This window comes from Dryobates pubescens, chromosome 10 (genome assembly GCF_014839835.1).
Source record: "Dryobates pubescens isolate bDryPub1 chromosome 10, bDryPub1.pri, whole genome shotgun sequence".
NCBI classification, from domain to species: domain Eukaryota; kingdom Metazoa; phylum Chordata; class Aves; order Piciformes; family Picidae; genus Dryobates; species Dryobates pubescens.
Window position 1 is genome coordinate 9,413,324 of NC_071621.1, and position 15,319 is coordinate 9,428,642.

A 15,319-nucleotide genomic window follows, 5' to 3' on the forward strand; every position below is an offset into this window, starting at 1 on the left:
AAATAATGATAAGTTCTAAATAATCCCATTGGACTGATATCTGTCATAAAATTTACATAGGTAAACTAATTTGCTCTCTTTTCACTTCCTCCGCTCTGGCTTGTGCTTCTGCTGGGTTTTGCTGACCTTGGCTGTGCTTTGTTGTGGCTAAGTACTAACAAACAACTCTCTGCTCTTTCTCTTGTCCCTTGTGTACAGGGGGGTAGAGGGGAGGGGGCAGGGAGTGGGGAAGCTATTATTAATCCCCCTGGTTTTGTCCAGGGGGATGCTTGTACTGTTTGTAAATACCTGCAAATATTGTATATTCTGTAAATATTCATTGCATTCCATTGCAGAGTGTAGATTTTGCTTGTAAATACAGCTTCCAACTGAGCTGGTCTGGCAATTTTATGTTGGGGGGAATTTTCAACCCACCACACTGAATCCACGTTATCTTGGAGAACACAGAAGTCTATCTCTATATTGGGTAATACTCATCCAAGTTCAGGAGAGCTTGCTTCCTTACATAACATGAATGTACACACGAAGTCAGAAGAACCATAGGAAGAAGTGTTGATTAACTCATGGAGCAGTTATGAAACATAGCCCAATCAGATTATTAAAAATACATATATGTATGTGGAGAGTTTGTAAGAAGTGACAAGACAAACTTTGGACAGGAAATGCAGGAATTGCTGGTGGTATTAAACTCCATTTTACAAAAATCTGCCTTTGTTATAAACAATAAAGAACTACTGAAGTGCTGAAAATAACTGCTACAAAACCCAGGTGAGGGTATGTCCAGCATGTGAAGGGCAACAACTGAGATTTCAGGGTTATGTGGGTGTCTGAAGATGAAAACAGGGTGTTTCAGCTCATAAGTAAGTTAGCAATTTAGACTCCTGACTTGAACATCCAACCTTATTTGAGCACTGAATTCCATGACAGGAAAGTGCATTGCTAGATACCTGATATTTTAAATATCTGGTCCAGAGAGACTAACTGATTTCACATAGTTTACAAAATTATATACACAAAATCCTATTAAATAGTTTGCACAGTTTGAAAATGGGACAAATATCTGCACCCAAAAAGGATAAATACACAATCACATACAGAGATTGTATAAAGAGATCCAATGAAACCTTGTGAGGATGACCATATAGTCTTATTTAACACCTTCATCAGGTATCTGACTTTCCCCTGAAGAGGAGAAGGCCCCAGGGAGACCTTACAAATACAGGGGACCTGCAGAAAAGCTGGGGAAGGATTGTTTAGAAGGGCTTTGTAGTGATAGGATGAGGGGCAATGATTTTAAACTGGATCAGGGTAGATTTAGGTTGGACATATGGAGGAAGTTCTTTATAATGAACATGGTAAAATACTGGAACAGGTTGCCCAAGGATATGGTTGAGGCCTTATCCCTGTAGGCATTGAAGATCAGACTTGATGTGGCCCTGGGCAGCCTGATCTAGTTGGAGGTGTCCTGCTCACTGCAGGGCATTGGACAAGATGACCTTTGAGGGTCCCTTCCTACCCAGTGCAATCTGTGAATGTCATCTTTAACTGAAGTAGCTCAGCCACTAAAAGCCATTTAACCTCTGAAGCACTGAGTGCCATATGCAATAGTTTAATGCCTACAATATAGATGTACCTTTAATCTAATACGTAACAAGAAGTAGAGGGACTGGAGTGTATACTCTGCTTACTTGCAGGTACTAAGGTTGGTGTTATTGCATCTTCACTGCTACTACAAATGTTATGGAAATTTAAGTTACGTATGACAAACTGTGTTTTATTCAGTTCTTCCCTTTTCTGTTTAAACACATGCTGAGAACGTTTAGTGTGAAGAATGATTTCCAAAGGATGTGAATGAACCTCCTCATAAAGGAAATGAGAAAACCAGGCTTGTCTAACACCCAGAAATGCAAAAGCCTTAACTAAAGGCTCAGAAGAAGTGTTTAACCCCTAAAATTTATAATTTTCCACAGCTACTTCTTTACCTCCAAATTCTTCTTCATTGCTAAGTAGTGAATTTCTACCTCTTTGTTTTAATTCCCTTCTGGAGACAAACAAAAGATCATCAGAGTCCAACATCTTCTTCCTGGGATGTCTTTTGTCTACTGCTCTCCTCTTTTTCTTTTCTCTGTCTTTCACAATACTTTTCTTTGCTGCTTCTCCTTCATCTTCCACAAATGAGTAAAGAGAGGGCTTTTTGCTCTCTCTGTCCAGGCTAGAAAATCAGAAAAGGAATGTTGCTAAACTAAAAGCACACATATTATATACTGTTTTAAATACTTCTAATATGACATAGATGTCACTCTTTCCTACATCTCACAGTACTGACAAGAGAAGGATTTATCACACTTTGACCATTTAACAAGGCTACAAATTTCTTACATTTCCATTTCCCTTTCATTTATAAAATAAGTGAAGGATAGCCTAAAACAAAGTTCTGGTCTCTAATTCTGTGCACCTCTGATGACTCCAAAAAGCATTGGGGCAATAATTATCTTTTATGCTGTACAGCCAAAGCACGTAGTATTTTTATTTGCATATGGAATATGCTAGTCATGTCTGCAGGGTACTTGCTATACCATAATTATTTACTTCACTGTGATGACAGAAAAACACCTCAAACAGATGCTAGCAATGGAAATTAAAATGTCAAGAGCTATGTTAGGACCTCTACAGGTTAGTGAATGAAGCATGACCACTGGTACATACCACACAAACATCAAAAGAATCCCACAGAACCCAGGGCTGAAGAATTATCCAAGCTAGCGCAATATACCTATGTGCACTGTAGATTTCCTGTCAAATGGGGAGAAAAAGCACCCAAATTCCACTCCCAGAACTGCCCAGCCCTTTCTTGTGTTGAGATACATGCTGTTCTATGCAGTTGAAAACTGCTCAATTCTGAGATTAATCAAAACTAATCAAAACATTGTTGGGGTAAAACCTAAAGGGAAAAGCTGAGCACCAAATTGCTTTTTCCATTTGATCTCCCTTCTGGACAGAGTCAAAATGAGCATTTGAATTCTGCCTACCTCTTTCCTGTGTTGAGATACATGCTGTTCTATGCTGTTGCAAACTGCTCGATTCTGAGATGAATCGAAACTAATGAAAATGTTGTTGAGGTATAACCTAAAGGGAAAAGCCTAACACCAAATTGCTTTTTCCATTTGATCTCCCCTCTGGAGAGAGTGAAAATGAGCCTTGAAATTCTGGCCTGCCTCTTTCCTGAGTGGAGATACATTCTGTTCTATGCAGTTGCAAACAGGTTGATTCTGAGACGAATAGAAACTAATCAAAACATTGTTGAGGTAAAACCTAAAGGGAAAAGCTGAGCACCAAGTTGCTTTTTCCATTTGATCTCCCTTCTGGACAGAGTCAAAATGAGCCTTGAAATTCTGGGCTACCTCTTTCCTATGTTGAGATATATGCTGTTCTATGCTGTTGCAAACTGCTTGATTCTGAGACAAATAGAAACTAAACAAATCATTGTTGGGGTAAAACCTAAAAAGAAAAGTATAGCATCAAATTGATTTTTCCATTTGATCTCCCTTCTGGAGAGAGTCAAAATGAGCCTTGACATTCTGGGCTACTTCTTTCCTGTATTAACATACATGCTGTTCTATGCAGTCACAAAGAGTTGGACTCTGAGACGAAGAGAATCTAATCAAAACATTATTGGGGTAAAACTTAAAGGGAAAAGCCTAGCACCAAATTGCTTTTGCCATTTGATCTCCCTCTTGGATGGAGTCAAAATGAGCCTTGAAATTATGGCTACCTCTTTCCTGTATTAAGATACATACTGTTCTATGCAGTTCCAAACAGGTTGATTCTGAGAGGAATAGAAACTAATCAAAACATTTTGGGGGTAAAACACTTCATCAGCCAACTCCCAGTGGTTTGATATGTGAGATCCCTTCTTGGCAGCCTGTCGTGGGCTGCAATAGAGAGGTTCAGAATTGCAATTAACCACTATTGCTTTGTGCAAAAGTCTGCAGGTTTTGGATTTGTAATTTATTATTATTTTTTTCTAAGAGTTTTGGGTTCTGGGTATTTTTTCCCCCACTCACGTGCACCAACTTCTCCATCCCCATCTCATGCTTTTTTGACTGCACGCCTGAGCAGGAGGTGAAGGCAGCCATGCTCTCCTTCAGTGCCTCACTGAGAGATTGGAGGTGGGCAGCCCTTTGGTTTCATCCTTCATTGGCTTTTCCCAACCCCTTCAGTAGGAAACAACATCCTTACAGATGGGAATAGAGAGGTTTGGGGAGAAATTATGACTGTGCTTATCCCAAGAAAGGTTTGACCAGATGATCCTTGAGGTCCCTTCCAACCTGTGTTCAAGGATTCTAAGGATTCTAAAGGGAAAAGCCTAGCTCCAAATTGTTTTTCCAGATTATCTCCCTTCTAGATGAGTCAAAATGAGCCATGAAGTTCTGGCCTACCTCTTTCCTGTATTAAAATACATGCTGTTCTATGCAGTTGCAAACAGCATGATTGTGACCATTTTAGGCTATGCCTTTAAGAAAGGGACAGTTATTGGAACACTCTGGCTGAATGTTTTGGTGTGAAAAGGAAAACAAAGATATTCTAAATGAACTTCATTGGTAGATTGGTAGAATGCAACTTTAAATTTTAGTTTTAGTTCAGTTTGAATTTCAGTCAGTTTCTGTCTGTTTCAGTCTGAGTCTCAATAGCTGCTGTTTCTCTCTCTGAGCTTGGCTGCTGACCTTCAATTAACAAGATAAGAAACTAATTCTATTTTTTCTCTTTCCTTAGCACACGCTTTGAACTAACAGAATTTTCCCCTTAAAAATTACTTCTCTCTCTCTAACTGTTTTTGGGGAAAAAGGGAGGAAGGGGCAAGGGGCAGAAAGGAGTTTTGGGGGGACCCTTCTCTCTGGAGGAGGGAAGGTTTTCTGTGTTACATTCTTTGCTGTATATTTCTGCATATATTGTAAATACTGTATATTGTGTATATATTCACTGCATTTCATCCTGCTTGTAAAAAATAGCCCTTCCATTGCTGCTTCTCTGACTGAGTTAGCCATGGTTTCTTGGGGGGGCGGGGAGGGGAACTGAATTTCTCTCACCACCACAGTGATTCAGAGATGAACATAAGCTAATCAAAACTTTCTTGGGGTAAAACCTAAAGGGCCAAGCCTAGCTCCAAATTGTTTTTCCATTTGATCTCCCTTCTGAACAGAGGCAAAATGAGTCTTGTAATTCTAAGGCTACTTCTTTCCTGAGTAGAGATACATGCTGTTCTATGCAGTATCAAACAGCTCAATTCTGAAACAAATAGAAACTAATCAAATCATTGCTGGGGTAAAACCTAAAGGGCAAAGCCTAGCACCAAATTGCTTTTTCCATTTGATCTCCCTTCTGGACAAAGTCAAAGTGAGGCTTGAAATTCTGGCCTGCCTCTTTCCTGTGAGGAGATGCAAGCTGTTCTATGCAGTTGGATAACGCTCAATCTTGAGATGAATAGAAACTAATCAAAACATAATTGGGGTAAAACCTAAAGGGAAAAGCCTTGCTCCAAGTTTCTTCTTCCATTTGATCTCCCTCCAGGACATAGTGAAAATGAGAATTCTACTTCTGCATTAGCAGTTTTCTGTATAAAGATGCATGCAGTTCTATGCAGTTGGAAACTTGCTTCTGGGATGAATAGAAGCTAATCAAAACATTGTTGAGGTGAAACATAAAGGCAAAAGTGTAGCACCAAATTTCTTTTTCCATTTGATTTCCCTTCTGCATGCAGTCAATTTGAGGCTTGTAATTCCAGGCTAACACTTTCCTGTGGGTAGAGGCATGCAATTCTATGCAGTTGGAAACAGCTAGCTTCTGCGTTGAATACAAACTAATCAAAACATTGTTGGGGTAAAACATAAAGGGAAAAACCTAGCACCAAATTTCTTTTTCCATTTGATCTCTCTTCAATAGAGAGTTAAAATGAGGCTTCTAATTCTGGCCTCAGGAGATTCATGCAGTTGTAGAAGCTTGCTGTGGAGATGGATAGTAACTCAGCAGAACATTGCTGGGGTAAAACCTAATGGGAAAAGCCTAGCACCAAATTTCTTCTGCCATTTAATCTCCATTCTGGACAGAGTCAAAAAGAGCCTTCTAATTCTGGGCTAGCACTTTCCTGTGGGATGATTCATGCAGTTGTATGCAGTTGGAAACCTCTCACTTCTGCGATGAATAGAAACTAATCAAAACATTGTTGGGGTAAAACCTAAAGGGAAAACCTAGCACCAAATTTCTACTTCTATGTGATCTCTCTTCAGGACAGAGTCAAAATGGGGCTTCCAATTCTGGCCTACCACTTTCCTCTCACTAGATATTTTTGGGGTAAAGCCTAAATTGAAAAGCCTAGCACAAAATTTCTTTTCCCATTTGATCTTTGTTAAAGAGAGGGTTAAAATGAGGCTTTTAATTCTGGCCTACCACTTCCCTCTCTGGAGATCCATGAACTTATAAACAGCTCACCTCTGAGATGAGTAGTATCTAATCAAAACATTGTTTGGGTAAAACCTAAAGGGAAAAGCCTAGCACCAAATTTGTTTTTCCATTTAATCTGTCTTCAGGAGGGACTCATAATGAGGCCTGTGTTTCTGGGCTAGCTCTTTCCTGTTTGAAGATGCATGCAGGTCTATGCTTTTAGAAACAGCTCACCTCTGAGACAAATAGAAACTAATCAAAATATTGCTGGCGTAAAAGTCTAGCATCAAATTTCTTTTTTCATTTGCTCTCCCTTCGGGAGAGAGTAAACATGAGGCTTGTAATTCTGGCCAGCATTTTCCTCTCAGGTGATTCATGCAGTTCTATGCAGTTGGAAACAGCTTGCCTGTGAGACTAAAAGAAACTAATCAAAACATTGGGGTAAAAGCTAAAGGGAAAAGCCTACCACCACATTTCTTTTTCAATTTAATCTCTCTTCAGCAGAGACACAAAATGAAGCCTGTATTTCTGGGCTAGCACTTTCCTGTCTGGATACACATGCAGTTTTATGCATTTCAAAACAAGTTGCATCTGAGACAATGAAAACTAACCAAATCTTTGCTGGGGTAAAACCTAAAGGGAAAAGCCTAGCACTAAATTTTATTCCATTTGATCTCTCTTCAGGACAGAGTCAAAATGATGCTTGTAATTCTGGGCTAGCACATTCTTGTAAGAACTTGCAGGCTGCGGAAACCAGATTGAAATGGCTCGCTTTCTAAAAGGCATTGATGAAAGTCAGACTCTTGTGGAGGCAAGATTTAAAGGGGAAAGCCTAGCCCCAAATTTCCTTTTCCATCTGGTCGCTCTTCTTGAGAGAGTCAAAATGATGCCTGCAGTTAAGGGCTAGCACTTTCCTGTTTGGAGTTGCAGGCAGTACTAAGCAGCTTGAAAGACAGCGCTTCTGAGAAGTGCAGACACAAAGCAAAACATGATGGGGGTAAAACCTAAAGGTGGCAGTCTTGCACCCAATTTCTATTCCCATTTGGTAACTCTTCAGGAGAGAGTCAAAATGATGCCTGGAATTCTGAGCTAGCACGTTCTTAGCAGGAGTTGCAGGCAGTGTTAAGCAGCTTGAAACACCCTGCTTTCTAAAATGCATAGACGAAACACAAAACATTGTGGAGGTAAGATACAAAGGGAAAAGCCTAGAACCAAAATTCTTTTTACATTTGGTATCTCTTCAGGGGAGAGTCAAAATGATGCTTGTAAATCTGGGCTAGGCCTATCTTCCCAGGAGTTCATGTAGTGCTAACCAGCTTGAAACACCTCGCTTCTGAGAAGCATAGCCACAAAGTGTAACACTGAGGCAGTGAAACCTAAAGTATTGGCAGTATTGCACCAAATTGTCTTTCCCATTTGGTGTCCAATGAGGAGAGAGTTAAAAAAAAGTGCTTGTAATTTGGGTCTTGAACTTTCTTGTCGGGAGTTGCAGGCAGTGCTAAGCAGCTTGAAACACCAAGCTTCTTAGAAGCACAACCTCAAAGCAAAACATTGTGGGGGTAAAACCTAAAGGTGGCAGTCTTGCACCAAATTTCTATTCCCATTTGCTCTCTCTTCAGGAGAGTCAAAATGATGCCTGGAATTCTGGGCAAGCACTTTCCTGTCTGGAGTTGCAGGCAGTACTAAGCAGCTTGAAACACAGTATCACAGTATCACAGTATAACTAAGGTTGGAAGAGACCCCAAGGATCATTGAGTCCAACCTGTCTCCACAGACCTCATAACTAGACCATGGCACCAAGTGCCACGGCCAATCTCCTCTTGAACACCTCCAGGGACGGCAACTCCACCACCTCCCTGGGCAGCACATTCCAATGATGAATGACTTGCTCAGTGAAGAACTTTCTCCTCACTTCGAGTCTAAACCTCCCCTGGCGCAGCTTGAGACTGTGTCCTCTTGTTCTGGTGCTGGTTGCCTGGGAGAAGAGACCAACCCCTTCCTGGCTACAACCACCTTTCAGGTAGTTGTAGAGGGCAATGAGGTCACCCCTGAGCCTCTTCTTCTCCAGGCTAAACAATCCCAGCTCCCTCAGCCTCTCCTCATAGGGCTTGTGCTCAAGGCCTCTCACCAGCCTTGTTGCCCTTCTCTGGACACATTCAAGTGTCTCAATGTCCTTCTTAAACTGAGGGGCCCAGAACCGGACACAGTACTCAAGGTGTGGCCTAACCAGTGCAGAGTACAGGGGCACAATGACTTCCCTGCTTCTGCTGGCCACACTATTCTTGATGCAGGCCAGGATGCCATTGGCCTTCTTGGCCACCTGGGCACACTGCTGGCTCATGTTTAGGCAGCTGTCAATCAGCACCCCCAGGTCCCTCTCTGTTTGGCAGCTCTCCAGCCACTCTGACCCCAGCCTGTAGCTCTGCATGGGGTTGCCGTGGCCAAAGTGCAGCACCTGGCACTTGGACTTGTTAAATGCCATTCCATCCCCTTCAGACCTAGTTTAAAGCCCTCCTAATGAGCCCTGCCAACTCTAGTGCTAGGACTCTCTTACCCCTTCTAGATAAATACACCCCATCAGGACCCAGCAGGTCGGGTGCAGTAAAAGTTGCCCCATGATCGAAGAAACCAAAGTTCCGCTGCTGACACCATCCCCTGAGCCAATTGTTGATGGTGTGAGTTCTCCCATTCCTCTCAGTGTACACCCCTGCCACTGAGGGAACTGAGCAGAACACCATCCCTCCCTTCTCTATCATTTTCCTCCAGTCTTGGCTCACTGGAGAGGTCCCAGAAGACTGGAAACTGGCCAATGTGGTCCCCATCCACAAGAAGAGTCGGATGGAGGAACCTGGAAACTACAGGCCAGTCAGCCTGACCTCAGTGCCAGGGAAAGTGATGGAGCAGATTATCCTGGCGGCAATAACTGCGCACCTGAAGGATGGCCAAGGGCTCAGGTCCAGCCAACATGGATTTAGGAAGGGCAGGTCCTGCCTCTCCAACCTGATCTCCTTCTATGATCAGGTGACCCGGCTGGTGGACGTGGGGAGGCCTGTAGATGTGGTCTACCTGGACTTCAGCAAGGCCTTTGACACCCTCCCCCACAGTAAACTGCTGTCTAAGCTGTCAGCTTGTGGCTTGGACCGCAACACTCTGTGCTGGGTTAGGAACTGGCTGGAGGGCTGAGCCCAGAGAGTGGTGGTGAATGGTGCCACATCCAGCTGGCAGCCAGTCACCAGTGGCGTCCCCCAGGGATCAGTGCTGGGCCCTGTCCTCTTTAACATCTTCACTGATGATCTGGATGAGGGGGTTGAGTCAGTCATCAGCAAGTTTGCAGATGACACCAAGTTAGGAGCAGATGTTGGTCAGTTAGAGGGTAGAAGGGCTCTGCAGAGGGACCTCGACCGACTGACAGATGGGCAGAGTCCAACATGATGGCATTTAACAAGTCCAAGTGCCGGGTGCTGCACTTTGGCCACAGCAACCCTGTAGCTGTAGCCTGTAGCTCTGCATGGAAAGGTGATTGTAGCCAGGAAGGGGTTGGTCTCTTCTCCCAGGCAACCAGCACCAGAACATGGGGACACAGTCTCAAGCTGTGCCAGGGGAGGTTTAGACTCGAAGTGAGGAGAAAGTTCTTCACTGAGCAAGTCGTTCATCATTGGAATGTGCTGCCCAGGGGGGTGGTGGAGTCACCATCCCTGGAGGTGTTCAACAGGAGATTGGACGTGGCACTTGGTGCCATGGTCTAGTTATGAGGTCTGTAGAGACAGGTTGGACTCAATGATCCTTGGGGTCTCTTCCAACCTTAGTTATACTGTGATACTGTGATACTACTTGAGCTCCTGCCCCATCGATCAATTGTCCAAGGGCCCTGAACTCCTTCTTAATCGCCCTGGTGCCCTTCTTGTCAATCTCATCACTCCCAGCCTGTATTACCAGCAGAGGGTAATAGTCAGAGGGCTGGATCAGCTTTGGGATTCTCCTTGCAATGTCCCTTACCCACACCCCGGGTAGGGAGCAGACCTCCCTGTGGGATGGGTCGGGATGACATATGGGTCCCTCAGCATCCCCCAGGAGAGAGTCCCCAACAACTATAACCCTTCTCCTCTTCTTTGTGGAGCCGGTTGTTATAGCCGGTGGGGATCGCTTGACCTTAGGCTCCCCTCTGGATGGCTGCTCCCCAGCTCTCTCATCCCCACTGCCCTCGGCCTGCAGGGCCTCATACTTATTATGCAAGGGCAGCGGAGGAGGAGGAGAGGGCCGGGGTGGATTTCTCTTGCCACACCTGGTAGGGACCTGTATCCATCCCTCTCTGTTTCCAGGGACCCTTCCCTCAGCAGGGGAGATCTGCAGAGCCTTCTCCCACAAATCTAACTCCTTTTCACTTTCCCTTATTGTCCTCAGCCTAGACACCGCCTCCTTCAGCTCGGCCACTTCGTCCTTCAGCTCTGCCACCAGGCTGAGGAGAAAGTTCACCTGGTCACACCTGACACAGGTGTCCTCTCCCTCCCCCTCTATTCCAAGTGCCAGGCCGAAGCACTCTCTGCAGCTGGCAGCCTGGACTCCAGCATGCTGGTGAAGCAGCTCTGTCTGGGTAGATGCTGTTTTTCTACCCTTTGTGTGAGTGACGACCATGGTTCAATGTTTGAGTGAAAACAAAGGGAAAAAATATAATTTATTTTGCAAGCAGCAGTCCTGATCGGCTGTTGAACCAAAATGGCTTTCTAAAATGCATAGACAAAAGGCAAAATATTGTGGAGGTAAGACCCAAAGGGAAAAGCCCAGCCCCCAAATTTCTTCTCCCATTTGGTCTCTCTTCAGGAGAGAGTCAAAATAACGCTTGTATTTCTGGATGAGCACTTTCTTTTCAGGAGTTTCAGGCAGTGCTGAGCAGTTTGAAATACTTTGCTTTCTAAAATGCATAGACAAAAGGCAAAACATCGTGGAGGTAAGACCTCCCTTTTGGCTGGAGAGCTGATCGGGACCAGCACCAGGACTGGTGTACTTGAGCTGAGACCTTTCTCTTTTGGTTTCTTTCTGGGGCTTTGCAGGTTGGAAGGACCCCGGCAGACAGTGAGGACCAGCAGGGTCATCTTCTCCAGTGCCTGCTCGAGATCATGATGTCAGCTGTGGGAGTTTTGAAACCTGGCAGGGCTGAGCACACAACACCATTTTGGCTGGAGAGCCTTCTCGCCTGACTGCACGTGCTGGGTCAGCTGACAGAGTGCAGAAGCCTCAGATAAATTATAGTAGTTAGGTGGAATATATATTTTTAACAACTAACAATAAAACCCCTAAACCATGGTAACAACTCGGCCAAAGCCTATTAGAAAATCAGTAGGTACCCAGACAGAGTTGGTGCATAAGCACACAGGTGTCCAGGCTGCTAGCTGCAGAGAGTGCTGGAGCCTGGCACTTGGAATGGAAGGGGAAGGAGACAACACCTGTGTCAGGTGTGACAAGGTGAATTTTCTTCTCAATCTGGTGGCTGAGCTTAAAGATGAAATGGCTGAGCTAGAGGATAAAGCAGCAAGGCTCAGGACTATACAGGAATGTGAAAAGGAGTTAGATATGTGGGAGCAGGCTTTGCAGACCTCCCCTGTTGAGGGAGGCATCCCCAGAAACAGAGAGGGATGGATACAGGTCCCTGTTAGGGGAAGCAAGGAGGATCTATCCTGGCCCTCTTCCCCACCCCCATTGCCCTTGGACAATAACTATGAGGCCCTGCAGGGTGAGGGCAATGTGGATGAGAGGGCTGAAGAGGAACCATCTAGGGAGATGCCTAAGGCAAAGCAGTCCTCACCAACTATAAGGACCAGCACCATAAAGAAAAAGAGAAGGGTTACAGTTGTTGGAGACTCTCTCCTGAGGGGAACAGAGGGACCCATACATCGTCCCAACCCATCACATAGGGAAGTTTGCTGCCTACCTGGGGCCCTGATAAGGGACATCACAAGGAGACTCCCAAAGCTAATCCAGCCCTCTGACTATTACCCATTGCTGGTAATCAAAGCTGGAAGCGATGAGATTGATAAGAAGGGCACCACAACAATTAAAAAGGAATTCAAGGCCCTTGGACAATTGATTGATGCAGTGGGAGCTCAAGTGTTGTTCTGCTCAGTTCCCTCAGTGACAGGGGTGTACACTGAGAGGAACAGGAGAACCCATACCATCAACAGTTGGCTCAAGGGATGGTGCTAGCAATGGAATTTTGGGTTCTTTGATCAAGGGGCAACTTTTACTGCACCCGAACTGCTGGACCTTGATGGGGTGAATTTATCTAATAAGGGCAAGAGGGTACTAGCATTGGAGTTGGCAGGGCTCACTGGGAGGTCTGAAGGGGGTGGGTGAGGAAACCAGGCTCTCCAGAGAGGACAGAGTGGGACATAAATTAGGGTGAATTGAGAAATCAGAGGCAAGCTGTCTCAAGATCATCAGATCTTGTCCTTGTGGGCGACTGTAACCTGCCAGACATCTGCTGGGAACTTAATTCAGCAGAGAGGAGGCAATCCAGAAGGTTCCAAGAGTGTATGGAGGACAGCTTCCTGATGCAGCTGTTAAGTGAGCCTAACAGCGTCAGGCTCTGCCACTTGACTTCAGGATAACAGGCCTCCTGAACTGCTTGATGTGGTAAGGGAGCAGTGTAGTACCCCTGAAATCCAGGAGGAATTAGTTCAGGACTTGCTGAGCCACTTGGATACTCACAAGTCCATGGGACCAGATGGGATCCATCCCAGGGTGCTGAGAGAGCTGGCAGATGAGCTGGCCAAGCCACTCTCCATCATTTTCCACCAGTCCTGGCTCACTGGAGAGGTCCCAGATGACTGGAAGCTGGCCAGTGTGATCCCCATCCACAAGAAGGGCCAGATGGAAGAACCTGGAAACTCCAGGCCTGTCAGCCTGACCTCAGTGCCAGGGAAAGTGATGGAGCAGATCATCCTGGAAACAATCACCGCGCACCTGAAGGATGGCCAAGGCCTCAAGTCCAGCCAACATGGATTCAGGAAGGGCAGGTCCTGCCTCTCCAACCTGATCTCCTTCTATGATCAGGTTGTTAAAAAGGGTTAGAGCCTCCCAGATTTAAAAAGGCAATTTTTCCTTTTTGTCAATATTGAAGAGGGTACTGCGTATGGAGTCCTGACTCAGGAATGGGCAGGGAAAAAGAAACCAGTGGGATATTTTTCAAAAATATTAGACCCCGTGAGTCGAGGTTGGCCCACTTGTCTGCAGGCAGTAGTAGGTTGTGCTCAATTGGTCAAAGAAGCACGAAAAGTTACTTTTAGTAGCAACATCAGGGTATTATCCCCACATAATATCCGAAGTGTATTACAACAAAAGGCTGAAAAATGGATTTCTAGGTTATTGAAATATGAAAGTACTTTGTTAGAATCCCCTGACTTGTCATTAGAAACTACCAATTTGCAAAATTTAGCTGAATTTTTATATGGCCAACCAGAAGGAGAAAAATTGACACACAATTGCATTACAACAATTGAGGCACAAACTAAGATACGACCTGATTTAGAAGAAGAAGAGTTGGATGAGGGAGAAAAACTTTTTGTGGATGGTTCATCCAGAGTCGTAGATGGAAAAAGAAGGTCGGGATATGCAGTGATTGATGGAAAAACATTAAAAACATTAGAATCGGGACCCTTAAGCCCTACTTGGTCGGCACAAGCCTGTGAGCTTTATGCACTGTTACAAGCTTTAAAACGATTAAAAGGGAAGATAGGAACTATATACACAGACTCCCGGTATAGCTATGGGGTGACTCACACCTTTGGGAAAATATGGGAAGAAAGAGGTCTTATAAACTCGCAGGGAAAGGATTTGATACACCAAGAGCTAATTATTCAAGTTTTAAGGGCCTTACGGGGACCTTATAAATTAGCAGTGGTACATCTTAGGGGCCATCAAAAAGGACTAGACTTCCGAACACGAGGAAATAATGTGGCAGATTCAGAGGCAAAACGAGCAGCAATGGGGGTTATTCATGAATACACTCTGATAGATAAACAAGGGGATCCCTCTAGCAAGGAGCCAGATACTTCCTTAGTATTCACTCCTCGAGAAGAAAAAAAGCTGACCGAATTGGGGGTCCAGAAACAGAGTGACGGGTGGTATTTATTGGATGGCAGAAAGGTGTTACCAAAGTCAGTTGCTCTTCAAATACTGACGACATTGCATAGTCAGACTCATTGGGGAACCCAAGGATTGATAGATCATTTTAGTACGAAATTTATGACAATTGGACTACACGACTTGGCAAAACAAATTATACAAGGATGTTTAACATGTCTTAAAGTTAATAAGGCAGCGGCAAGGAAGTTACCTTTAGGTGGGCGGCCTATGGCCGTTAGGCCTTTTTCAAACATACAAATTGACTTTACAGAGTTTCCAAAAATAGGGAGATATAAATATGTATTGGTTATGGTGGACCACCTCACACATTATGTGGAAGCCTTTCCTACCTCAAGGGCGACTGCCCAAGCGGTAGCAAAAATTTTGTTGGAACAGATTATCCCACGATATGGGGTAACGGAAGTCATAGATTCAGACCAAGGGCCCCACTTTACCTCTAAAGTAATTAAAAATTTGACAGAGGCACTTGGGATTAAGTGGAAGAATCATACCCCATGGCACCCACAAAGCTCAGGACGGGTTGAACGCATGAATGGGGAATTAAAGAAGCAATTAGCGAAATTGACTTTGGAAACGAAAATGTCATGGATAAAATGTTTACCATTAGCCCTTTTGAATATTAGGGCCCAACCTAGGGCAGACATAGGAATTTCTCCTTTTGAAATGTTATATGGTATGCCCTATGATGCTGGAGTTCCAGCAGATCATCCCAAGGTGGTAGACACACACCTTGCTAATTATA

General features: G+C 44.4%; 1 protein-coding gene across 1 annotated transcript in view; it reads right to left on the minus strand.

The window, feature by feature from the left end:
* Positions 1 to 2,196: 2,196 nt before the first annotated feature.
* Positions 2,197 to 15,319, minus strand: part of SYTL2 (synaptotagmin like 2) — a 66,070-nt gene continuing 52,947 nt past the window's right edge. The window contains exon 19 of the mRNA XM_054164842.1: positions 2,197 to 2,212. The gene's annotated coding sequence lies outside the window, so the exon portion shown is untranslated. The remainder of the gene's footprint in view (positions 2,213 to 15,319) is intronic.